Genomic DNA, 25,419 nt, shown 5'->3' on the forward strand with positions numbered 1-25,419 from the left:
CATTTCTCCCTGTACTTCTTAAACGAATCGATTGCTGGGAGTCAGAAGGTTGTAGCTATTTACTGTCTCGTACATGCCTTGGGAATAGCATCCCTGAGTAATGTACTGTATGAGATGTGGCAGTGCTAGTGCATAACTTTGTGGAAGTCTGGATTGCCAGGAGATACAATGCGATGGATGATCGCTGTGGTCCTGGGGTGGGGTGTCTCCCTGAGGGAAAATCTGAGCCTGTTTGCTGAATGATAAATATTAACAGAGGGATGGCACAGTGTTAACAGAGAGGGCGAGATCATTACATGGGTGAAAATCCCTTTGAAAGAACCTCAAAGGACACAATTAAGTACCATGTCACCAGTGATAGGTGATTTTTAGACTGTTTAAGCCAGAGATGAGGAGAAATTTCTTCACCCAGAGAGTGGTCAACCAGTGGAATTCACTACCACAGAAAGCAGTTGAGGCCAAAACATTGAATGTCTTCAAGAAGCAGTTAGATATAGCTCTTGAGGTGAAGGGGATCAGAGGATATGGGGGGAAGGCAGGATCAGGCTATTGAGTTGGATGAACAGTCATGATCATAATGAATGGTGGAGCAGGCTCAAAGGGCCGAATGGCCTCCTTCTGTTCCTATTTTCTATGTTTCTATAATTAAGAGATATCCATTTAAGATTTGATTTTTGATTTGATTTGATTTATTGTTGTCACATATATTAGCATACAGTGAAAAGTATTGTTTCTTGCGCGCTATACAGACAAAGCATACCATTCATTGAGAAAGAAAGAAGAGTGCAGAATGTAGTGTTACAGTTATAGCTAGGGTATAAGGAAAGATCAACTTTATATAAGGTAGGTCCATTCAAAAGTCTGATGGCAGCAGTGAAGAAGCTGTTCTTGAGTCGGTTGGTACGTGACCTCAGACTTTTGTATCTTTTTCCCGATGGAAGAAGGTGGAGGAGAATGGAACGAATTTTACGGTCCCGTCCGCCATGGGAATCGGAGTGGGCGAGGTATGGATCATGGAAAGGGCCATTGACCTCGATTGGGATTTTCTGGTTTCGGGGCGAGTGAGACTGGAAAATCCCGTCCAATATGTCCAGGGTTCGTGGGATCCTTGATTATGCTGGCTGCTTTTCCGAGGCAGCGGGAAGTGTAGACGGAGTCAGTGGATGGGAGGCTGGTTTGAGTGATGCACGGGGCTATCTTCACAACCCATTGTAGTTTCTTGCGGTCTTGGGCAGGTATTCTAATGAAACCTTAAGGAATACACCCAGCCAGAGTTGACAACTGCAACTGAACACACTGCTCAAGGCATCAGGCAGTGCTGGTTGTACCAGGAACAGCCAGCGCAGAAGGCATGATTACGTCACTGGTTAAATCTGCTGTGAGATTTTATTTTTGAAAGAGTCTTTTTATATTTGGCCTGGATAGATGATCTCATCCTGAAACTGCGGAGGTTGTAGACAACTGATCACTGTGTTGAACTTTGCTGCATTTCTAAACACTCGCACCTTGTTTGGATATCAGTCCCAGTTTTAACTGCTTGGGGAGAAAGGGAGGGGCAGTGAGGGTCAGGCATCCCCACTTCACACTTTGTTGACATGCAGGTTAGGTTAAAATCAGGATTTATAAATTTTAAAGCTCATGACCTAGCATGGACGGCACAGTGGTTAGCACGGCTGTATCACAACACCAGGGAGCCGGGTTCAATTCTCGGCTTGGGTCACTACCTGTGTGGAGTCTGCATGTTCTCCCCGTGTCTGCGTGGGTTTCCTCCGGGTGCTCTGGTGTCCTCCCACACTCCAAAGATTTGCAGGCTAGGTGGATTGGCCATGCTAAATTGCCCCTTAGTGTCCAAAGATTTGTGGGTTAGGTGGATTGGCCATGCTAAATTGCCCTTAGCAGGGTAAATGTGTGGGGATACAGGGATATGGCCTGGATCGGATTTTTATCATTGTAGTTCAATGGGCTGAATGGCCTCCTTCTGGATTGTAGGAATTCTATGATTCTATGCCAATAGACCTCCAGTAAGTTATCGTTCATTCTGCTCTGTTCTCGAGAATAAAGTAAGAAGTTTAACAACACCAGGTTAAAGTCCAACAGGTTTATTTGGTAGCAAAAGCCACACAAGCTTTCGGAGCTCTAAGCCCCTTCTTCAGGTGAGTGGGAATTCTGTTCACAAACAGAGCTTATAAAGACACAGACTCAATTTACATGAATAATGGTTGGAATGCGAATACTTACAACTAATCAAGTCTTTAAGAAACAAAACAATGTGAATGGAGAGAGCATCAAGACAGGCTAAAAAGATGTGTATTGTCTCCAGACAAGACAGCCAGTGAAACTCTGCAGGTCCACGCAACTGTGGGAGTTACAAATAGTGTGACATGAACCCAATATCCCGGTTGAGGCCGTCCTCGTGTGTGCGGAACTTGGCTATCAGTTTCTGCTCAGCGACTCTGCGCTGTCGTGTGTCGCGAAGGCCGCCTTGGAGAACGCTTACCTGAATATCAGAGGCCGAATGCCCGTGACCGCTGAAGTGCTCCCCAACAGGAAGAGAACAGTCTTGCCTGGTGATTGTCGAGCGGTGTTCATTCATCCGTTGTCGCAGCGTCTGCATAGTTTCCCCAATGTACCAGTTCCGCACACACGAGGACGGCCTCAACCGGGATATTGGGTTCATGTCACACTATTTGTAACTCCCACAGTTGCATGGACCTGCAGAGTTTCACTGGCTGTCTTGTCTGGAGACAATACACATCTTTTTAGCCTGTCTTGATGCTCTCTCCATTCACATTGTTTTGTTTCTTAAAGACTTGATTAGTTGTAAGTATTCGCATTCCAACCATTATTCATGTAAATTGAGTCTGTGTCTTTATAAGCTCTGTTTGTGAACAGAATTCCCACTCACCTGAAGAAGGGGCTTAGAGCTCCGAAAGCTTGTGTGGCTTTTGCTACCAAATAAACCTGTTGGACTTTAACCTGGTGTTGTTAAACTTCTTACTGTGTTTACCCCAGTCCAACGCCGGCATCTCCACATCTCGAGAATAAAGCCAGTCTGTTCAGCTTTTCCTGAGAATTGAAACCTTCATCCACATTTTTTTCATGTACACAATCCTGCCTCAGCTCATCAAAATTGTCACCAGTTGTGTCATTCATAGACGGAGTTTCCAGCGTTGTGAATTCTTACTGATTCCAGGCAGCGAATGTAAGCGGAGTCTTCCTTTGGGGTCATAGGTGAGTGTGAAACAGGGTTCTGGAGGGGCTGGTGGCTGTGAAAAATAACTAGTGCTTGTGGCCTGCAGAGGGGACATCAAGACTAAAGCTCGCAGGGTACCAGAGAGGCAGAGAAATATCACTGAGTATGAAATGCAACCAGATGTTTACATCAGGAGCAGTGTCCAGCAGCAGTGAGGGGACGTGGCACTTTATCAAGATCTCAGTGATTGACTGGATGCAGAACCAGACATGTCGGAGTGTATTGAAGTTGTTTAGATTTGATGTAACAGGAGATTTTGGACTTCTGGTGTTTATAACATTTTGAGAGCACAGAGGCCATGTGTGTGCATCGAGGGCAGGACTGGGGGATGCTGCAGGGCTAGTAACTGAAAGGCGGACTGGACACAATCCAGACCAGGTTAGCACGGGACGGGGTAGCAATGACCCCTTGTGGTTCCAGCATTCAGTGTCTCAGTCACAACTTTCCATTGTTCCACAATAAGTCTTTAGTTACAGTTTATTTATTAATCGCACAAGCAGGCTTACCTTAACATTGCGATGAAGTACTTTGAAGCTTGTCTGACTCAAGCAAAGCTCTTGTCAGTTTCAAGTTAGCTTCATCAAAGCAGCCATGGCTACGGGGCACCTCCTTCTTCCTAATGAGTGAGGTAAAAGCAAGTGGTTATGGGGGAGCAGGCTTTTAGATGCAGGGTAAGTTTTTCAATTTGCTCCATAGTTTGCGCCAATATTCTTGTCCACTAATATTCAATCATTATATGTTGTTGCTGTTTCTGCACCCCCCCCCCCCGCCATCCTTGGAATGTAATGTGTGAAATGACGGAAGGATCGTAGACTGATGGACAATCCAAAGGAATGCAGCTTAGGTGGATTGGCCATGCTGGATTGGTCACAGGATGTGCGGGTTAGCGGGGTAAATACGTGGGGTTACTGGAATAGGGTCTGGGTGGGATGCTCTGTTGGAGAGTCAGTGCAGACTTGATGGGCCGAATGGCCTCCTTCTGCACTGTAGGGATTCGGTAGTTCAGTGGACAGAATTTTACTGGCATGTCCGCCTGAGGTTTGTACGATCCTACCCGAGGCCAACGGCGAAGGCCGTTCTCTGAGCCTTGCCCGCCCCCGGAATCGGAGCAGGCGTGCCGATAAAATTCCAGCTAATGAATCTGTCAGACTGTGACTTTGACACTCCTTTCGTGGTCTTGTCTACCATTTTGCCACCCATAGCTGGCAGTTTATGGGCTCCTACCCTCCAATGGTGAGGCAGGGGGGCATACAGCAAGTACAAATATCCTGTTGGTTGTTAACCCAATATTCTGAGCCGGAAGTCCTACGTCTCGTCACTTGGATTGTCTGGAGCAGGGCCTCAAACTCAGAGTCTCCTGACTTCCAGTTACTGCAATTAAGTCAAAGGATGGTTCCACTGTACGCTTCTCACCCTCCATTGGGAAGATGGCGATGGTCTCTGGACCTGTAATCCCGATGATCAGGCTCTGGGGACATGTGTTCAAATCCCAAACCATGGTGGCTGGTGAGATTTAAATTCAACCGATATCTCTGGAATACAAAGTTACTTTCAATGATGTTAGCCATGATGACTATCATCGATTGCTGTAAAAATCCATCTACTTCACTATTGTTCTTTAGGGAAGAAATTCTGTCATCCTTACCTGGTCTGGCCAATACGTATCTCCAGATCCACAGTTAAGTCATTCAGTTTTAGGGGAATTAGGGATGGGCAACAAATGTTGGCCATGCCAGCGACACCCATCGCCCATGAGGATAAAGGAAAAAAATGTTTTATAGCTGAGTTAAAATTAATGAGGGCTGACATTTAACTGAAAAGTGAACACTGTCCATTTGTTGAGTCCTCAACTTCAAGAGCATCAGTGGTAAGGCTTTGATTAGGTTATTGCTGATAGTTGAACAAGGCAAATTACAGCACAGGAACAGGCCCTTCGGCCCTCCAAGTCTGCACCGACCATGCTGCTCAACTGAACTAAAACCTCCTACCCTTCTGGGGACCATATCCCTCTCTTCCCATCCCATCAATGTATTTGTCCAGACACCCATTAAGAACAATACAGCACAGAAACAGGCCCTTCGGCCCTCCAAGCCCATGCCACTCCCTGGTCCAAACTAGACCATTCTTTTGTATCCCTCTATTCCCACTCCATTCATATGGCTATCTAGATAAGTCTTAAACGTTCCCCCACCACCCTCTGTGTAAAATATGTCCTTCTGATATCTGTGTTAAACCTCCCCCCCTTCACCTTGAACCTATGACCCCTCGTGAACGTCACCACCGACCTGGGGAAAAGCTTCCCACCGTTCACCCTATCTATGCCTTTCATAATTTTATACACCTCTATTAAGTCTCCCCTCATCCTCCGTCTTTCCAGGGAGAACGACCCCAGTTTACCCAATCTCTCCTCATAACTAAGCCCCTCCATACCAAGCAACATCCTGGTAAACCTCCTCTGTACTCTCTCCAAAGCCTCCACGTCCTTCCGGTAGTGTGGCGACCAGAACTGGATGCAGTATTCCAAATTAAAAGTCACTATCATATCTGTTTCCACTGCCTCCCACGGCAGCAAGTTCCAGGCACCCACCACCCTCTGTGTGAAAAACTTGCCTCGTACATCTCCTTTAACCCTTGCCCCTCACACCTTAAACCTATGCCCCCTAGTAATTGACTCTTCCCTGGGAAAAAGCTTCTGACTATCCACTTTGTCCATGCCCCTCATAATCTTGTAGACTTCTATCAGGTCGCCCCTCAACCTCTGTCATTCCAGTGAGAACAAACCATGTTTCTCCAACCTCTCCTCATAGCTAATGCCCTCCATACCAGGCAACATCCTGGTAAATCTTTTCTGTACCCTCTCCAAAGCCTCCACATCCTTCTGGTAGTGTGGCGACCAGAATTGAACACTATATTCCAAGTGCGGCCTAACTAAGATTCTATAAAGCTGCAACATGACTTGCCAATTTTTAAACTCAATGTCCCGGCCAATGAAGGCAGGCATGCCGTATGTCTTCTTGACTACCTTCTCCACCTGCATTGTCACTTTCAGTGACCTGTGTATCTGTACACCCAGATCCCTCTGCCTATCAATACTCTAAGGGTTCTGCCATTTTTACTGTATATTTCCTATCTGTATTAGACCTTCCAAAATGCATTACCTGCAATACTGGAGCATTGACAACAGTGGTTACTGTAACCAGCATTGCTATTGGCAAAAACAGAGCCAACTCTTTAAATGAAGCATTCATGCATAGAATGACCAGAGGATGTTGCATATTCCTGCCTCCAACCACCCTTCCACCGCTAAAGACCAGCCCCCTCACCGACACTCCTCTCTTCCCCTCAATACTCTCACCATTGGTCAGCAGATACAACCATCCTTATGGTGTGCCGCCTGCCTACGGCCAATTAGCAAGCAAATAAGACTCTTCATCGATTGCACGATACTTGGCTACCAGCCAAACAGCCTTTTTCCACATCCCCACTGTTTTCGTAACCAATAAACAGAGGAGTTTAAGGAAAATGTCAAACAACGGTACTTTTGTTCATGCCCCAGTAAGTTTTTCCCCTTTCCTTTGCTCACACTAGCGTCCTGGAGATCACTCTTCGATTCTTGCAGGCTCCGAGGAAATCCAGGAGTGGGTTGGCAGCCCCAGACAAGGCTGAGGACACAGTCTTCCCTTGAAATTATACCCATAAGATGACGGTAATGTGAAAGGGAATGTCACACTCAGTCTTTGTTCTCTCGGAAACCGACAAACATACAAGCCTTTCAAACCAGCCTTGTTATTCTGGGCTGCGTTTCAAACTCTTAAATCCCAAGTTTAATTGGGCCCTTAACCTCCACTCCCTATTTCATTCTTACAATAAAAGTGTTTTCCAAGGTTCCCCTGAGTAATGAAAGCAGTCCAGGTTTAAATATTCATCCTAGATAAGGGGCAGTATGGGGGCAGAGGCAGAATGGGCCGTGGAAGCAGCCATTTTCAATCTTCAATGTTTCAGGTGTCCCTTGCCAGCCTGCCATTAAACTTTGAAGCATAGTTTTGTTTTCTTTTCAGAAAAGAAATAGTGCTTCTTTCATGGAAACTTCCTGTTGGTTTTGGACATTCCAAAGAGCTCTTTTGAAAAGAAAGCACATAAATATTTAGTTTTGTTCAGGGAATCACTGATTTTTCCCATCACCAATTGCCCCTTGAGAAGGTGGCGGGGGTGAGCCGCTTTCTTGAACCCGCTGCAGTCCATATGGTGTAGGTACACCCACAGTGCTGTTAGGGAGGAAGGAAATCCAGGATTTTGACCCAGCGACAGTGAAGGAAAGGTCGATATATTTCATAGAAATCATAGAAACCCTACAGTGCAGAAGGAGGCCATTCGGCCCATCGAGTCTGCACCGACCACAATCCCACCCAGGCCCTACCCCCACATATTTACCCACTAATCCCTCTAACCTACGCATCTCAGGACTCTAAGGGGCAATTTTTAACCTGGCCAATCAACCTAACCCGCACATCTTTGGACTGTGGGAGGAAACCGGAGCACCCGGAGGAAACCCACGCAGACACGAGGAGAATGTGCAAACTCCACACAGACAGTGACCCAAGCTGGGAATCGAACCCGGGACCCTGGAGCTGTGAAGCAGCAGTGCTAACCACTGTGCTACCGTGCCGCCTCAAAGCCAGGATGGTGAGTAGCTCAGAGGGGGATCTTGCAGGGTGTTGGTACATTTGCTGCCCCCGTCCTTCTAGGCGATACAGGTCACATGTTTAGAAGGTGCTGTCGAACAACCTTGCTGAGTTGCTTCTTGCAATTCTTGCAATCTTTCTTGTTGTCGCAATTATACAGGGCCTTGGTGAGGCCATACCTAGAATATTGTGTGCAGTTTTGGTCTCCTTTTCTGAGGAAGGATGTTCTTGCTCTCGAAGGAGTGCAGCGAAGGTTTACCAGGCTGATTCCAGGGATGGCAAGACTGATGCATGAGGAGAGATTGACTAGGTTAAGTTTGTTTTTGTTGGAGTTCAGACGAATGAGGGGGGGGATCTCATAGAGACTTATAAAATTCTAACAGGACTAGACAGGGTAGATGCAGAAAGGGTGTTCCCAATGGTGGGGGTGTCCAGAACCAGGGGTCACAGTCTGAGGATTCAAGGTAACCAATTAGGACAAAGGTGAGGAGACATTTCTTCATCCAAAGAGTGGTGAGCCTATGGAATTCATTACCACAGGAAGTAGTTAGTGCCAAAACATTGAATGTATTCAAGAGGCGGCTGGATATAGCACTTGGGATGAATGGGATCAAAGGTTATGGGGAAAAAGCAGGATTAGGCTATTGAGTTGGATGATCAGCCATGATCGTGATGAATGGCGGAGCAGGCTCGAAGGGCCAAATGGCCTCCTCCTGCTCCTATCTTCTATGTTTCTATGTTTTTATGTTTCTATATGTCATACGTTCTGGTCCATGCTGTGTGCTGCTGGTGGTGAAGGGAGTGAATGTTTAAGGTGGTTGATGACGTGCCAATCAAGCGGGCTGCTTTGCCCCAAATGCTATCGAGATTCTTGAGTGTTGTTGGAGCCCATCCAAGCTTGCCTGCCTGTCTGATGACTGTATCGGTGTGTGGTCTGCCTTCCATGGAATGGGATTGATCCAAGATATGGATGCCCCCTTCCTCCTGTCTATGTTGAGTTTACTGGGTTGGGAGAGGGGGCTGATGGGGCGGGCGGTAAAGATGCTACCATTGCCCTCGGTATCCTTGAAACCACTTGGGATGGGGGAATAATCTGTCATAGTTTTCACCCCTGATATCCACCCAGCAGGTCCAATTGGAAGGGGCATGAATGTGAAGATTGGCTGAGAAGACAATTGGTCTTTCCCAATTCCCATTGTTCATTAAATAACCCACCAGAACTGACTGGTTAGCATCACAAGTGAGGAGAGGCCTTTTTATTTGATTTGATTTGATTTGATTTATTATTGTCACATGTATTAACATACGGTGAAAAGTAATGTTTCTTTTGCACTATACAGACAAAGCATACCGTACATAGAGAAGGAAAGGAGAGAATGCAGAATGTAATGGTACAGTCATAGCTAGGATGTAGAGAAAGATCAATGTAATGCGAGGTAGGTCCATTCAAACGTCTGACGGCAGCAGGGAAGAAGCTGTTCTTGAGTCGGTTGGTATGTGACCTCAGACTTTTATATCTTTTTCCCGATGGAAGAAGGTGGAAGAGAGAATGTCCGGGGTGCGTGGGGTCCTTAGTTATGCTGGCTGCTTTGCGGAGGCAGCAGGAAATGTAGACAGAGTCAATGGATGGGAGGCTGGTTTGTGTGATGGATTGGGCTTCGTTCACGACTCTTTGTAGTTTCTTGCGGTCTTGGGCAGAGCAGGAGCCATACCAAGCTGTGATACAACCAGAAAGAATGCTTTCTATCGTGCATCTGTAAAAGTTGGTGAGAGTCGTAGCTGACATGCCGAATTTCCTTAGTCTCCTGAAAAAGTAGAGGCGTTTTGCGTTTTTAGGCAAAGGTAGTGGAAGAATGATTTACATTACATGGGCTTAGCTTTTCAACCAATGAAGTATTTTTGAAGGGTAGTCACTGTTGTGATAGAGAAGGTACAGAAACCATTTTGTGCATAGCAAGCACCCAGAAACAGCAAGGTGACGATAACCTGATCCAGCGAAGGATTAATATCGGATGAGGCCCTGGCGAGATTCTCTCCCTCAACTTTGAAATAATGCCAGAGAATCCTTGGGGCGGCACGGTGGCACAGTGGTTAGCACTGCTGCCTCACAGCGCCAGGAACCTGGGTTCAATTCCCAGCTTGGGTCACTGTCTGTGTGGAGTTTGCACATTCTCCCCGTGTCTGCGTGGGTTTCCTCCGGGTGCTTCGGTTTCCTCCCACAGGTCAAGGATGTGCGGGTTAGGTGGATTGGCCATGCTAAGTTGCCCCTTAGTGTCAGGGGAACTCGCTAGCGTAAATTCATGAGGTTATGGGGATAGGGCCTGGGTGGGATTGTGGTCGGTGCAGACTCGATGGGCCGAATGGTCTCCTTTTGCACTGTAGGATTCTGTGATTTACACCCACAGCGAAAGAGGAAAAGGACCAAACGTCCTGTCAGTCTCATTTTCGCCAGCATCGAGCTTGCTGCCCAATGAAAAAGCTGAGCGTTCCCTCCTCTGCGTGCCAAGCTTCTGAAATTAAGTGCCTATACACCATTGCCACCCTCGCATCAACAACAGCTTGTGTTTAAATAGCGCCTTTAACATTATAGATTCACAGTCATAGAGGTTTACAGCATGGAAACAGGACCCAACTTGTCCATGCCGCCCAATTTCTACCACTAAGCTAGTCCCAATTGCCCGTATTTGGCCCATATCCCTCCATACCCATCTTAGCCATGTAACTGTCTAAACCCTTTTTAAAAGACAAAATTGTACCCACCTCTACTACTACCTCTGGCAGCTTGTTCCAGACACTCACCATGCTCTGTGTGAAAAAATTGCCTCTCTGGACCTTTTTGTGTCTCTCTCCTCTCACCTTAAACCTAACTTATATTTATGCTTTAATCATCACAGGACTTCCCAAAGTGCTTCACAGCCACTGAAGTACCTGTGGAGTTTTAAGTTTGAAGTTTATTTATTAGTGTCACAAGTAGGCTTACGTTAACACTGCAACCAAGCTACTGTGAAAATCCCCCAATCCGGCCCCCGCCCGGGCACACCGAGGGAGAATTCAGCACAGCCAACGCACCCCAACCAGCACGTCTTTTGTCAAACATCCTTAGGTGAATCGCCAGAGTGATTAAATTGGACTCCGAGTTGGACCAGGACATATTGAGACCGGTGACCAAATGCTTGGTCAGAGAAGGATGTTTGGAGAAACATCTCAAAGGAGGAGGGAGAGCGAGATAAAGGCGGAGAAGTTCAGGGAGGGAATTCCTGAGCTTCTGGGCTGCTTGGTTTGACTGTCACTGCTGTTTATCCTCCAGACAGACTTCTGGAGTATTTATTTTCAGAAGGGGCTTTCAGTGATTAGATCAGGACAGCAGCGTACATTGTCCAGGTCCCGTTGCTGATCAGTTCTGTCCCGACAGGACTGTTATTTCATCCTGAGTATTTTTCGGGACTGGTTCGTCTCTGGCTTTTGTTTGTTTCTTTCTTTTTGAGAAAAATGCAACCCAATTATATCGTTTGGTTCATTTTGCTTTTTTTTAATGAAAATTTGTGTTTCTTCTCTCAAGTCCACCAAGTTTCACAGACACGCCGTTCACTTTGCCTCAGGGAAGTCAGTGTTTAGGTTGGGAGTAACTTTCTTGAGAACCAGTAACTAGAATATTGTGAATGTTGACCTGTCGCTGTCTTTTGGTCGTAGCATTTAACCAATGCCCTGTTCACTCTTTCATAGAATCAGAAAATCCCTACAGTGCAGAAGGAGGCCATTCAGCCCATTGAGTCTGCACCGACTCTCCAACAGAGCATCTTACCCAAGTCCCTGACCCCTACTCCATTCCCTTAACCTCACACATTTACCCCACTAAGACCCCTAATCTACACATCTTGGGACACTCAGAGGCAATTTAGCATGGCCATTCCACCTAACCTACACATCTTTGGACTCATAGGCCGAACTTTTACCGGCACGCCCACCCGAGGCTCATAAAATCGCGTCCAAGGCCAATGGAGAATGCCATCCTGCGAACCTCGCCCAGCCCGATTCCAGGGCGGGCATGCCGATAAAATCAGTAAGAAGTCTCACAACATCAGGTTAAAGTCCAACAGGTTTATCTGGTAGCAAAAGCCACTAGCGTTCGGAGTGCTGTGCGAGCGCTCCGAAAGTTAGTGGCTTTTGCTACCAAATAAACCTGTTGGACTTTAACCTGGTGTTGTGAGACTTCTTACTGTGTTTACCCCAGTCCAACGCCGGCATCTCCACATCATGGATACAGTCAGTGCCATAGAGTCGTAGACGTTTACAGCATGGAAACAGGCCCTTCAGCCCAACTTGCCCATGCCGCCCAGTTTTACCACTTAGCTAGTCCCAGTTGCCTGCATTTGGCCCATATCCCTCTATACCCATCTTATCCATGTAACTGTCCACAAAATTGTACCTGTCTCTACTACTGTGGGAGGAAACCAGAGCACCCGGAGGAAACCCTTGCAGACATGGGGAGAATGTGCAAACTCCACACAGACAGTGACCCGAGGCTGGAATTGAACCCGGGTCCATGGCTCTGTAAGGCAGCAATGCTAACCACTGTGCCACCGTGCCGCCCTTTTGTTTATATAAAAAGGGGAATGCAAAAGACGCACAAGATCCATGTGCACTGCTTCAAATAAGAGCAGTGAAGTTTTCAGCTGGTGTCCTGGCAGACCTCAATCAACATCATTGGAGGCAATGGCCATTGTCACATTGCTGCTGTGGCACCTTGCTGTGCGCAGGTTGACTGCTGCTAACTTACAACAATGACTAAACTTCCAAACCACTGCTACGAAGAATGTTATGATGTCCTGCCACTGTGTGAAAGACTATGGCCAGGGATTTTCCAGCCCGCTCCCACTAGTGGGATCTTCCGGATCCACCAAAGTCAAAGAGGATTTAACTGGATTGCTGCATCACTTTGGGATGTAGGGGCTGGAAAGCCTCTGTGTATATTTAACTCTCCCAAAAAAAATTCTGGCGCTCGTCTGATCCTGATCTTTCCATGATTTCCTTTGCCAGCTGTCCGTGCCTTCAGCTGCCTGGACTGCAAAGTCTGAGACTTCCTCCATGGAAATTTCTAGCCACTCTCTCTCTTCCTTTTATGATGCTCCATAAACCCTCCCTCTCTTAATATCTCGGTATGTGATTCGGTGTCCAATTTCTGTTTATTATAGCTCCTGTGAGGGACCTGGGGACATTTTACTACATTCCAGACAATCTGTAAATACAAATTGCTGAATCCTTTTTGATTAACTTTGATCGTTCTGTTTGACTTTGGTACATCCGTTGGTATATTTTGGTGGCCCCATCCCTCTGCTTTGGTGAGCCCCATTGTCGCATCTTGGTTGGTTAGTCAGTGGAGATCTGTTGCCACTATTGAAGGGTATCTTAGTAGATTTCCTGCTCTACCTTTTCTGGAGTGTAGCTCTGCTTTGTGAGTTGTCACTCCGTGTGGCCAGAACTTGATGGTTTGAGTTATAAGGAGAGGCTGGATAGGCTGGGACTCTTTTCTCTGCAGCGGAGGAGGCATAGGGGTGATCCTATAGAGGCCTAAAAAATAATGAGGGGCATGGATCAGTTAGATAGTCAACATCACACTGTCCAAAGATGTGTGGGTTAGGTAGATTGGCCATGCTAAATTGCCCCTTAGTGTCAGAGGGATTAGCCAGGGTAAATGCATGTGGTTATGGGGCAAGGGCCTGGGTGGGATTGTGGTCGATGCAGACTTGATGGGCTGAATGGCCTTCTTCTGCACTCTGGGGATTCTATGATTCTATGATCTTTTCCCAAAGGTAGGGGAGTCTAAAACTAGACTGCGTAGGTTTAAGGTGAGAGGGGAGAGAAACAAATGGGTCCAGAAGGGCAATTTTTTCACACAGAGGGTGGCGAGTGTCTGGAACAAGCTGCCAGTTACATGGGTAGGATGGGTATAGAGGGATATGGGCCAAACACGGACAATTGGAACTAGCTTAAAAAAAAGGGCGGCATGGATAAGTTGGGCCGAAGGGCCTGTTTCCATGCTGTAAACCTCTATGACTCTATAGCACAGGCACTTAGCTCTTGCTGATTGATCTCTCATCCTCTCTCACAAAACAATCCAATTTTTTTGTTGCATTCGACCCGATTTCAATTCTTTTTGCACAGCCTGTTCTGGGTTCAGTTGTGCGTGAATGCAATGTAAAGAAAAGATATGGATCAAGAACCACAAGTGTGCAAAAAATGTCTGCGTGCACTTAAGGAACTCCAAACTTGACTTGTAATATGCCAACCATTCAAAGGGAAATCATATAGTGTGGCGACTGCTTTCTCTGAAAGCAAAGTCCGTGATAAGGCACAATTTAGTGTTTTAAGATAACGTTTTTCAAAAGCCTGCAGTAAGCTGGTAAAACCATGGGTCAGAGCATCTGAGACTGATATAAACCAGACCTCTAGCCAAGGGAGTGAGGACGGGCTGTGGAGTTACTTCACAGCCTAAGTTCTTGCCCAGTTTAAAAGGTGCTAGTGTGAATTATTCTGAAGGCAGTCATCTTGAAGCCAAAGCTCTGGATCTCAAGAGAGACCTTGGCCTGAAAGGTGAGGGAGTGCAGGGTCAGCCCCGGGAATGTTGAGAGTGGTCAGTTGCAAAGTTTTAAAGTTTAAAGTTTATTTATTACTGTCACAAGTCGTCTTACATTAACACTGCAGTGAAGTTACTGTGAAAATCCCCTAGTCGCCACACTCCGGCACCTGTTCGGATGCACTGAGGGAGAATTTAGCACGGTCAATGCACACCTAACCAGCACGTCTTTTGGACTGTGGGAGGAAACCGGAGCACCCGGAGGAAACCCATGCAGATCCGGGGAGAACGTGCAGACTCCACACAGAGGGCCCTATTTTACGAAAACTTCGTGCCTGTTTTCGGGCGTGAAATCGCGGTAAAGTTGGGCGTCGGGCCTTTAACGCAATCTGCACCCAAATCCGAGCAGATCACGGCTTTACCGACACCCGATTCGGGCGCGGGTCCGGTCCGCGCCCGAATCGGGCGGCCCGACGATTTAAATGCATTAGCATGCATTTAAATCGACTTAATGAACCACGCGCGCAGCTCTACCGCCAATCCCACTTTACCGTCTTCTGGTCCATTCCAGATCCGCGCTGTAAGCAACCTGCAGAATAAAAATCCGACGCGGATTTCTATTCTGCAGGGGAACATCCGAAGCCCATCCTCCTCAACCATCCTTCGCAGACCCCCCTGCTAACCACCCCGGCAGACCGCCCCCCCCAACCAGATCAGACCCCCCTGGGAGGCAGGCCCCCCCGGCAGATGCTACCCTAACCCCCACCCCCCCGGGATCAGACCCCCCTGGGAGGCAGGCCCCCTCGGCAGAGCACGCCTCCAACCTACCTCGATCGCTGGTCTCCCTCCACCATCCTTCTGACCTGCAGTCCTTCAAGAGCCTGAAGCACCTTCCTGGCCTTCCGCTGGCATCTGCTGGAGGAGGGGGGCGGGCTCAGATGGATCTCTGGTTGGGGGGGAGGATGGGGGGAAGGATGGACTTGGGAGAATCTTGCAAACTGAAAATAATATAGCATCTTCTTTGTGCTGCCTAATTATCTATGAGAAAGGTAATTAAACTACAGTGTCCTAGGGACTAATTAGTGACTTGTATAATACATTTGTGATCTGTAACTGGATTGTTGATGTCCCTATAGCCATGAGCCAGGTGCTCAAATGTTCGGAGTCATGTGGTGAACTTGGAAGAATTGTCCCCGTGGTGGAACTTGGTTGGAAATAAGATTCAAGGAGATTACTAAATCTGGGAAATCAACCATAGTGAAAAGAAGTTTGTATTGGCAACTCTTCTCTCACATTCCATGGCAGATGTGCCCCTACTTATGAATGTGATTTGCATGGACAACGTTGGGTGCAGCTAATCTGCCTCTGGAGCAGCCTTGGATCCTTTCTTTCATCTTGTTTTCATCTGAACATTGCACAGAATTAGAGGAATTCCCTTTGGAAGATAATGTCAAAATTATAATCGCAGGAACTAAAAACCTGTCAGTCAAAAATTTGGGAAAATATTTCAAAATATATATATCTCCCCATCCATATCTTCTCAATTTGGTTTGATTACCTGAGAAACTTTCTGAATGTAATTTTATCCCCACCCTTATTGGTTCTTGTTGTTTTTTTCATCTTCTTGTCTTTCTGTGGGAAGGCGGTGGTGGGTGGAGTGGATTGCTAGTCCAGCCACCCAGGGTAATGTTCTGGGGCCCTGAGTTCAAATCCCACCATGACAGATGGCGAAATTTGAATTCAATAAAAATCCGAATTTACAAGTCGAATGGTGGCCATGAAACCATCATCGATTGTCGTAAAAACCCACCTGGTTCACTAATGTCCTTTAGGGAAGGAAATCGGCCGTCCTCACCCAGTCTGGCCTACATGTGACTCCAGACCCACAGTAACATGGTTGACTCTGGAAAACCACTCAGTTCAAGTGCAGTTAGGGATGGGCAATGAATGCTGGCCCAACCAGCAACACCCATATCCCATGAAGAAGTCATGATGCTTTAGGGAGCTGTCTCATCATGATGGTCTGACTATCATGAGTGTGGGGCAGGTTTGATAGGAAACTGGTTTTTCGGTTCATTTTACACCCCTAACCTATGATTTTCTCTGAATCCTCTCTCCCCAGCCTCTGACAGTTTCAAATGGATGATCCCTCATGTCTGATTGCCTCAGCTGAGTGAAATATATTCTTCACCTTATCAAAAACCTTCTTCCTTAAAAAAAAATTTCAACTAAATCTTCTCTGAGCCGTTGCTGCTCAGGTAGAAATAGTCCTTGTGCCTCAAGTCACTCCTTGTAACTGTAGATTCCTAATTCTCATATCATCCTGGTTGTGATAACCCCCACAAGGTCCATGGGGAATCATTGATTGATCTCCCTGTCAGGCCCATTAAGTATGAGTTCCCCTGGTAACAGGCAACGGCCTGCCCAGCTGGAGCTTATAACTTAAGTCTTTTATATGGCAGGCCCAGGATTGGGCCTGCTGAACTGTACTCCCAGGTAGGGACTAGTGTGTATACACCATGGTCGTGGCTTTACTTTATATTCCAAATAAATGACGTTCCTTTCCAGTCGGGTTCCCTGAGTCGTTACACTGGTAAAGGTAAATTGTACACACTCTATGCATTTAGCAGAGTCAAAACTGCGCACAATGCCACAGCTGAGGCCTTGTAATCATTTATAATTACTTCTTTGCATTCTATGTCAATTTTTAAAACTCAAAATGCTAATGTTAATCCTTTCTTAACTCCACACTGTATGACTATACAAAACAACCCCATGTCTTATTTTGTGAATATATCAATGGTAGATTAATGGAGATATATTCATTCTGTGCTGGGCTACGACAGGGATTTAATACAGAGGGGATACAGGTGCAGATAACTGGTGAAGAGCGGGTGAAGAGAATTATTTGTATACACTAAGTTGTTCTGATCTAAAATCTGCTGCTTAATATAGAAGCAGTTTCAATAGTAGCTTTCAAAATGGGAATTGGATATAGATGTAGAATCCCTACAGTGCAGAAGGAGGCCATTCAGCCCCTCGAGTCTGCACTGGCAACAATCCCGCCTTGGTTCTATCCTTTTTACCCCACATATTTACCCCGCTAATCCCTCTAACCTACGCATCCCGGAACACTAAGGGGCAATTTAACATGGCCAATCAACCTCGACCGCACATCTTTGGACTGTGGGAGGAAATCGGAGCACCCGGAGGAAACCCAGGTGCAGACACGGGGAGAATGTGCAAACTCCATACAGACAGTGACCCAAGCCAGGAATCGAACCCAGGTCCCTGGAGCCGTGCAAACCACTTTGCCACCATGCCGCGCATTTGGGTAATGACTTGAAGGGAGGGGGATGTATGCCGGGCTCTGGAGAAAGGGCAGGGGAGCGGAATCAATTCGCTTTTTACAAGGTACTGACACAGGCACAGTGGGCTGAATGGCCTCCTCCTATATCATTCTATGATTCGACAAGTGTCCCCTATGGGAATCTTCTGTTTGGAGAGTAAAGAGAGGTCTGGCTCGAGGCCCCTGCTCTGGAAATTGTCACCACCTTACAATACCACAAAATGGGAGCCCTAACCACCTCCCTAGCCCAAGATGAAAACCTTTGAAATTTTTGATTTCTGTATGGGTTGGTAAGTTTGCTGATGACACGAAGGTTGGTGGTGTTGTGGATAGTTTGGAGGGATGTCAGAAGCTGCAGCGTGACATAGATAGGATGCAAGACTGGGCGGAGAAGTGGCAGATGGACTTCAACCTGGATAAATATGTAGTGGTACATTTTGGCAGGTCAAATGGGATGAAGGAGTGTAATATCAAGGGTAAGACTCTTAGCAGTGTAGAGGATCAGAAGGACCTTGGGGTCCAGATCCATAGGACTCTTAAATCGGCCTCGCAGGTAGAGGAGGTGGTTAAGAAGGTGTATTGTCTGCTGGCCTTCATCAATCGAGGGATTGAGTTTAGGAGTCGGGAGATAATGATGCAACTTTTTTAAGACCCTCGTCAGACCCCACTTGGAGTACTGTGCTCAATTCTGGTCGCCTCATTACAGGAAGGATGTAGAAATTATTGAAAGGGTGCAGAAAAGATTTACAAAGATATTGCCTGGATTGGGTGGCATGCCTTATGAGGATAGATTGAGGGAGCTCGGTCTTTTCTCCTTGGAGAGACGAAGGATGAGAGGTGACCTGATAAGAGGTGTACAAGATGTTGAGAGGTATAGATCGGGTGGATTCTCAGAGGCTTTTTCCCAGGGCTGAAATGGCTGCTACGAGAGGACACAGGCTTAAGGTGCTGAGAGTAGGTGTCAGGGGTAAGGTGCTGAGAGGAGATGTCAGGGGTAAGTTTTTCACTCAGAGGGTGGTGGGTGAGTGGAATCGGCTGCCGCCAGTGGTGGTGGAGGCAAACTCGATAGGGTCTTTTAAGAGACTTCTGGATGAGTACATGGGACTTAATAGGATTAAGGGTTATAGGTAAGCCTATATATAGGCCTAGGTAGGTAGGGACATGACCGGCGCAACTTGTGGGCCGAAGGGCCTGTTTGTGCTGTAGTTTTTCTATGTTCTATGATTATCTCTGGATGTAACTCAAATTGACTTTTTTAACGAGCAGTTGTAATGGGCAATGCGATAATGTCATTAAAGTGGTATTGATTCGGTGTTCAGCCGACTGCTTATAAGAACCATCTTGCACGATATTGAATGACTGTTATATAGTGTCTATACTCCAGTAAAATCACTTGTTTCAGTAGTGTAGTGGTTATCACGTTCGCTTACCACGCGAAAGGTCCCCGGTTCGAAACCAGGCAGAAACATTTATGGGGTGGCACGGTTGCACAGTGGTTAGCACTGCTGCCTCACAGCTCCAGGGACCTGGGTTCGATTCCCGGCTTGGGTCACCATCTGTGTACAGTTTGCATGTTCTCCCCATGTCTGCGTGGGTTTCCTCCGGGTGCTCCGGTTTCAAAGAACAAAGAAAATTACAGCACAGGAACAGGCCTTTGGCCCTCCAAACCATGACTGAACTAAAGCCCCCTATCCCTCTATTCCCATCCTATTCATGTATTTGTCAAGACGCCCCTTAAAACTCACTATCGTATCTGCTTCCACTACCTGCCCCGGCAGTGAGTTTCAGGCACCCACCATCCTCTGTGTAAAAAACTTGCCTTATACATCTCCTTTAAACCTTGCCCCTGGCACCTTAAACCTATGCCCCCTAGTAATTGACTCATCCACCCTGGGAAAAAGCTTCTGACTATCCACTCTGTCCATGCCCCTCATAATCTTGTAGATTTCTATCAGGTCGCCACTCAACCTCCGTCGTTCCAGTGAGAACAAAAGCCTCCCACAGTCCAAAGATGTGCAGGTTAGGTACATTGACCATGCTAAATTGCCGTTCAGTGTCCCAGGATCCGTGGTTAGAGCGATTAGCAGAGTAAATATGTGGGATTACAGGGGTAGGGCCTGGGTGGGATTGTGGTTGGTGCAGACTTGATGGGCCGAATGCCCTCCTTCTGCGCTGTAGGGATTCTATGATTTCTAGTAAAATATCCTGAGGTTCTGCATCACCAAATAAAATTCAACTTCCAGCCATGATGGGAGATATTAGCACAGGTGATTAAACGTTGGGTCAAAGACGTAGATTTTAAGGAGCGTCTCAATGGAGGAAAAAGAGATGGAGGGGTTTAGGGAGGGAATATTCCAGAACTTCTGTTGGCTGGGTAGCTGAAAGCACAACCTCCAGAGGTGTGGTGAAGGAAGTGGGGAATGTACAAGAGGACAGAATTGGAAGGGAGCAGTCGTTTTGTAGGGTGGCTGCAGAGATAGGGAGAAGATGAGAGGTGGCACAGTGGTTAGCACTGCTGCCTCACAGCACCAGAGACCCGGGTTCAATTCCGGCCTCGAGGGACTGTCTGTGTGAAATTTGCACGTTTTCCCCGTGTCTGCGTGGGTTTCCTCCGGGTGCTCCAGCTTCCTCCCACACTCCAAAGATTTGCGGGTTAGGTGCATTGGCCGTGCTAAATTGACCCTTAATGTCAAAAAATGTGCAGTTTAGGTGGATTAGCCGTGGTAAATGTACAGGGTAATAGGTATAGGGCCAAGGGGAGGCCTGGTTGGGATGCTCTTTCGGAGAGTCAGTGCAGACTTGATGGGCCGAATGGCCTCCTTCGACACTTTAGGGATTCTATGGAGAGTTAAACAGAAACTGCTGCACAGAAACTGGACTCTAGGGATAGGATTTTCCGGCCGCGCTTGCCCGAAGACTGGAAAATCCCACCTGAGATCAACGGACCTTTGCATGATCCGTGTTTCGCCCACTGCGATTCCTGTGGCGGACAGGAAGGGAAAATTCCCTCCAGGAGTGTTCCTAGTCCAGATTCCTCTCCACTCGCTTGGACGGACTTTTGCATTAAATTGACAGAAAACTACAAGCCAAGACCAAATCCATATGGGGCGCGAGGTATTGGAAAAATTAATATTCAACACAGTGCAGTCAGAAATGACAGAGCTGGCAGTCTCTGGGCTCCCTATAGAATGACTATCATTGTCACTCAAGTGGATTTGCAAGACTTGCGTTCCAGAATGATAAACCCAGTGGAGGAAGGCACGAATGTTCTGTTTCTTAATCAAACAACCTCCTCGCACCGCCCTCCACACCCCCACGGGATAGAAAAAGCGGACTGACTTCAGGTCAATCTCTGCAAGGGGTTCCTGTTATCTTTGCTAGGTTCCTGGGTACACTGCTAATAATCTGATCTTGGCAGAAGGAATTGCTTTAATATTCGTGGCCTGACCCCGGAGTGCATCGTAAAGAATGCAGGAAGAAAGTCAGCGTTGCGACGGTGGGACGTTTAACTCCATAGAAATCACAAAAATATGGCAGCAGATGATGTGCTTCCATTTTTTCAACTTGTACAATGGGCGGTACAGTGGCACAGTGGTTAGCACTGCTGCCTCACAGCACCAGGGACCTGGGTTCAATTCCCAGCGGGGGGCACTGCCTGTGTGGAGTTTGCACGTTCTCCCCATGTCTGCGTGGGTTTCCTCCGGGTGCTCCAGTTTCCTCCTACACTCCAACGGTGTGCGTGTTAGGTGTATCGGCCATGCTAAATTTCCCCTTAGTGTTAGGGGGATAAGCAGGGTAAATACATGAGTTTAGGGGATAGTGCCTGGGTTGGTGCAGGCTCGATGGGCCAAACAGCCTCCTTCTGCACTGTAAGGGTTCTGTGATACAGAGAAAGCCAAGGGGTTGTATTGGGTGTGCTAACATTCCAGACTTTACACTTTATTTAGTGGGATAGGGCTTTTACTCCAGCTTGTTTGTTGATATAAAAATTTTGGTGCAGAACTTTGGGAAAGTCTGAACACAAGAGACAGCGTTCTCTACTCCCAGGCCAGAGGGTGGGAGAAGCCACCTTCAATATTTATGTTAGAAAGACAAGCGTTAACACGAAATTCAGAACGCATGAAAGATTTCAGTTTTGCCAATTTTCCTCCGATTGCGATACAAAAATGTCATTGTAATTTTTCTCCCCCAAGTTTAAAGCTGGGGCGGTGAGCATGGAACATTAAAAGACTTTGAGGCCTTTGATTTACGCTCAGTGATAAGCCTAAGTGTGAGCAATTCCTTCACAGGCCCCTGTCATTGAAGCTTCTCCCCCGGTGACAGGGTGCAAGGAGATTAGGCGCCTCTCGCCTATCAGTCCTGGCAGACCAAGTGCCTCTTTCATCTTGTTAGTCTATCAGCCCTCCAGCAGGGAATAGCTGCTTCACATGTGCGCCCCCCCACTCCCCCGCCCCACCCCCACTTTCTATGTTAACTTGATTCATTGGGAGGTGAGGGCATTAATTTCTTATTTTAAGAACAAAATCAGGAGGGCCGAGGTTGTCTGATCTTCTTGGACATGATGGACTTGGCTAGGTTACATTTATTGTCCATTCCTAGTTGCCATAGGAAGGTGACCTGCCTTTCTTTTATGTTGAAAGTGGTTCTTTCTTCCTTGAGACGCAATCCATCCAAATCCACCGGCTGTATATCTCCAGTGCACGTTTTATCAAATACTCATGGAAGCTGCTGTATTGCTTTTGGGAGTTACCATTTCAACTTGTTGCGATATGGAGTGAAATGAGAAGTGAACATAAATGTACTCCAAATATTTCACCACATCTGTTGGTTACTATTAGGTGGTGGCCATAGCTCAGTCGGTAGCACACTTACCTCTGAGTCACAGCATTGATCATAGGAACAAGAGGAGGCCATTTAGCACCCCTGAGCCAGTTCTGCTATTTTCTGTGGTCATGACTGATCTGTATCTAAAGACTATCAGATCATAAGATATAGGAGCAGAATTAGGCCATTCAGACCATCGAATCTGCTCCGCCATTCAGTCATGGCTGATAAGTTTCTCAACCCATCCTCTCACCTTTTCCCCGTAGCTTTTGTTCCTCTTACCAATCAAGAACCTATCTATCTCTGTCAACATCCTTCCTTAGATGCAGGGTCCAAAATTGCTCACAAGACTCCAAATGTGCTCTGACCGGAGTCTTTAAAAGCCTCAGCAGAACATCCCTTAACTCCATCCACCCGCCTTGGCTCCGTTTCCTTCTATACCTTTATATCAAAGTCTATTGATCTCAGATTTGTAGGCCAGAATTCTCTGGCCATTCACGCTGGTGGGATTCTCTGGTCCTGCCAGCGACGCACCCCCTGCCGCGGGTTCCTGATGGGATGGGGGTGACTTCAGTGGAAATTCCCATTGACGGACCAGAGGATTCCACTGACAGGGACTGGTGCGCCACCTCCCGCCACCGAGAAAAGCACTGAGGCAAGGCCAGAGAATCTCGCTCAAAGTTTTACTCGAATCCCAACATCTGCTTTTTGTTGTGCTCCCTTTGCAATGAAGAACTGTTTCCCAACTTCGGAATTCAAGGTTATATATTCTAGACCTAGACTCCCCCACCAGCAGAAAAAAAATCATTTTAATCTGCAGAAAATTCTAGAAAATCTCAGCAGATCTGGCAGCATATGTGGAGAGAGAATAGGGCCAACACAAGTCCAGTTCAAAGATGCGCAGTTCGGTGGGTTGGCTATGCTAAGTTGCCCCTTAGTAAAGTTTATTTATTAGCCACAAGGCTTACATTAACATTGCAATGAAGTTACTGTGAAATTCCCCTCATCGCCACAGTCCAGTGTCTGTTTGGGTCAATGCACCTAACCAGCATGTCTTTCAGAATGTGGGAGGAAACCGGAGCACCCGGAGGAAACCCACGCAGATATGGGGAGAACGTGCAAACTCAACACTGACAGTGACCCAAGCCGGGAATCGAACCCGGGACCCTGGCGGTGTGAGGCAGTAGTGCTAACCACTGTGTCACCGTGTCCCAAGATATGAAGGTTAGGGGGATTAGTGGGGTAAATACATGGGGTTGGGGCGATAGGGCGAGGGTGGGCCTGAGTAAGATGCTCTGGCAGAGAGTCAGTGCAGACCCGCAGCAGTGCAGAGATTCAATGATGTTGGGATTCTATCATCCAATCAGGTAGAGAAGAGTCTGTTCATTGCCCAATCAGAGTGTGAAGGTGGGCGATATGATGATGGGCATGTCAGGCATCCAATGACGGGACTGTGGGGGTGGGATGTTTGGAGACAGAGAGTCAGGTGATGAAACCCCTAGGAATGCATCCAATAACAAGTTTGCATTGAGTAAAGCACCACAAGCTGGACAGCAGCATTTCGGGTTGCCCATCCTCCAGGATTTGAAAATCAATCTCCAGGATTCTGCTTTGGGCAACCCTGCGGAAAAATCCTTGGGGACATTAAAAATGATTGGATTTTCTTCATCATTTTCTTTGAACATTTCTCCTAACCAATGTAATGACTTAAATCAGGCAGCGGGCGGCACGGTGGCACAGTGGTTAGCACTGCTACTTCACAGCGCCAGGGACCCGGGTTCGATTCCCGGCTTGGGTCACTGTCTGTGTGGAGTTTGCACATTCTCCCCGTGTCTGCAAGGGTTTCTTCCAGGTGCTCTGGTTTCCTCCCACAGTCCAAAGATGTGCGGGTTAGGTGGATTGGCCATACTCAATTGCCCCTTAGTGTTAGGGGGACGAGCGGGGGTAAATGCATGGGGGTAGGGCTTGGGTGGGATTGTGGTTGGTGCAGACTCGGTGGGCCAAATGGCCTCCTTCTGCACTGTAGGATTCTATGATTCTATTCTATGAATTGAGGTGGGCCTTTTAGAATAGGATCCCCCTGATGAAAGGCCAAATTGATGAACCAAGCAGGGGGCCTCTTGCTTTGTACTTAACCAGGCGTGTCAGTTCCTCTGGGGCTCCGAGTATACACTGCTAACTTAAAGCACTCTGTATGCTGTTGTCAGACTTGTAAATATAGGGATTTTGGTGAAGGGACTTCTGCCTCCAAGAACTTACTACAACCAAATATAAAAATATTGAAAATGTTTGACAGACAATCAAGCCTCGTTCCAATTGGGTAGTAAGTCTTCTTGCTTTGTAATTGGTCTAGGAAGTCAGTGCATCACAAGGACGGATGTGTTGGCTGATTATTGGCTGGAGCATAAGGGCAAAATCATGTGACGAAACCACCTGGAGAACACTTATCCCCAGTTGGCAACCCTAGAAGCATTAGCAAACAAAATTGGGCACAAACTACGTCAGGAGATGTTAGAAGAGATGGCTCAAAGTTTAGTTCACTAACCATGACCTCATGAACAAAATTAAATACACTTAACCCACGCCAAATATTTCACAACGAGTGATAGGAAATGCTTAGATAGAGGCAAAATACTGCACATGCTGGAATCTGAAACAAAAACAGAAAATGCTGGGAAATCTCAGCAGGTCCGACAGCGTCTGTGGAGAGAGAATAGAGCCAATGTTTCGAGTCTGG

The 25,419-nt window shown here is 47.0% G+C and overlaps 1 protein-coding gene and 1 non-coding gene across 2 annotated transcripts in view; both read left to right on the forward strand.

The window, feature by feature from the left end:
* LOC144501431 (netrin receptor UNC5C-like) overlaps window positions 1-25,419 on the forward strand; it is a 354,204-nt gene that overhangs the window by 15,819 nt on the left and 312,966 nt on the right. The window lies entirely within an intron of this gene.
* On the forward strand, window positions 19,254-19,326 carry trnag-acc (transfer RNA glycine (anticodon ACC)). Its single transcript has one exon. It is a non-coding gene; the product is annotated as a tRNA-Gly (tRNA).

This window comes from Mustelus asterias, chromosome 1, assembly GCF_964213995.1.
Source record: "Mustelus asterias chromosome 1, sMusAst1.hap1.1, whole genome shotgun sequence".
NCBI lineage: Eukaryota > Metazoa > Chordata > Chondrichthyes > Carcharhiniformes > Triakidae > Mustelus > Mustelus asterias.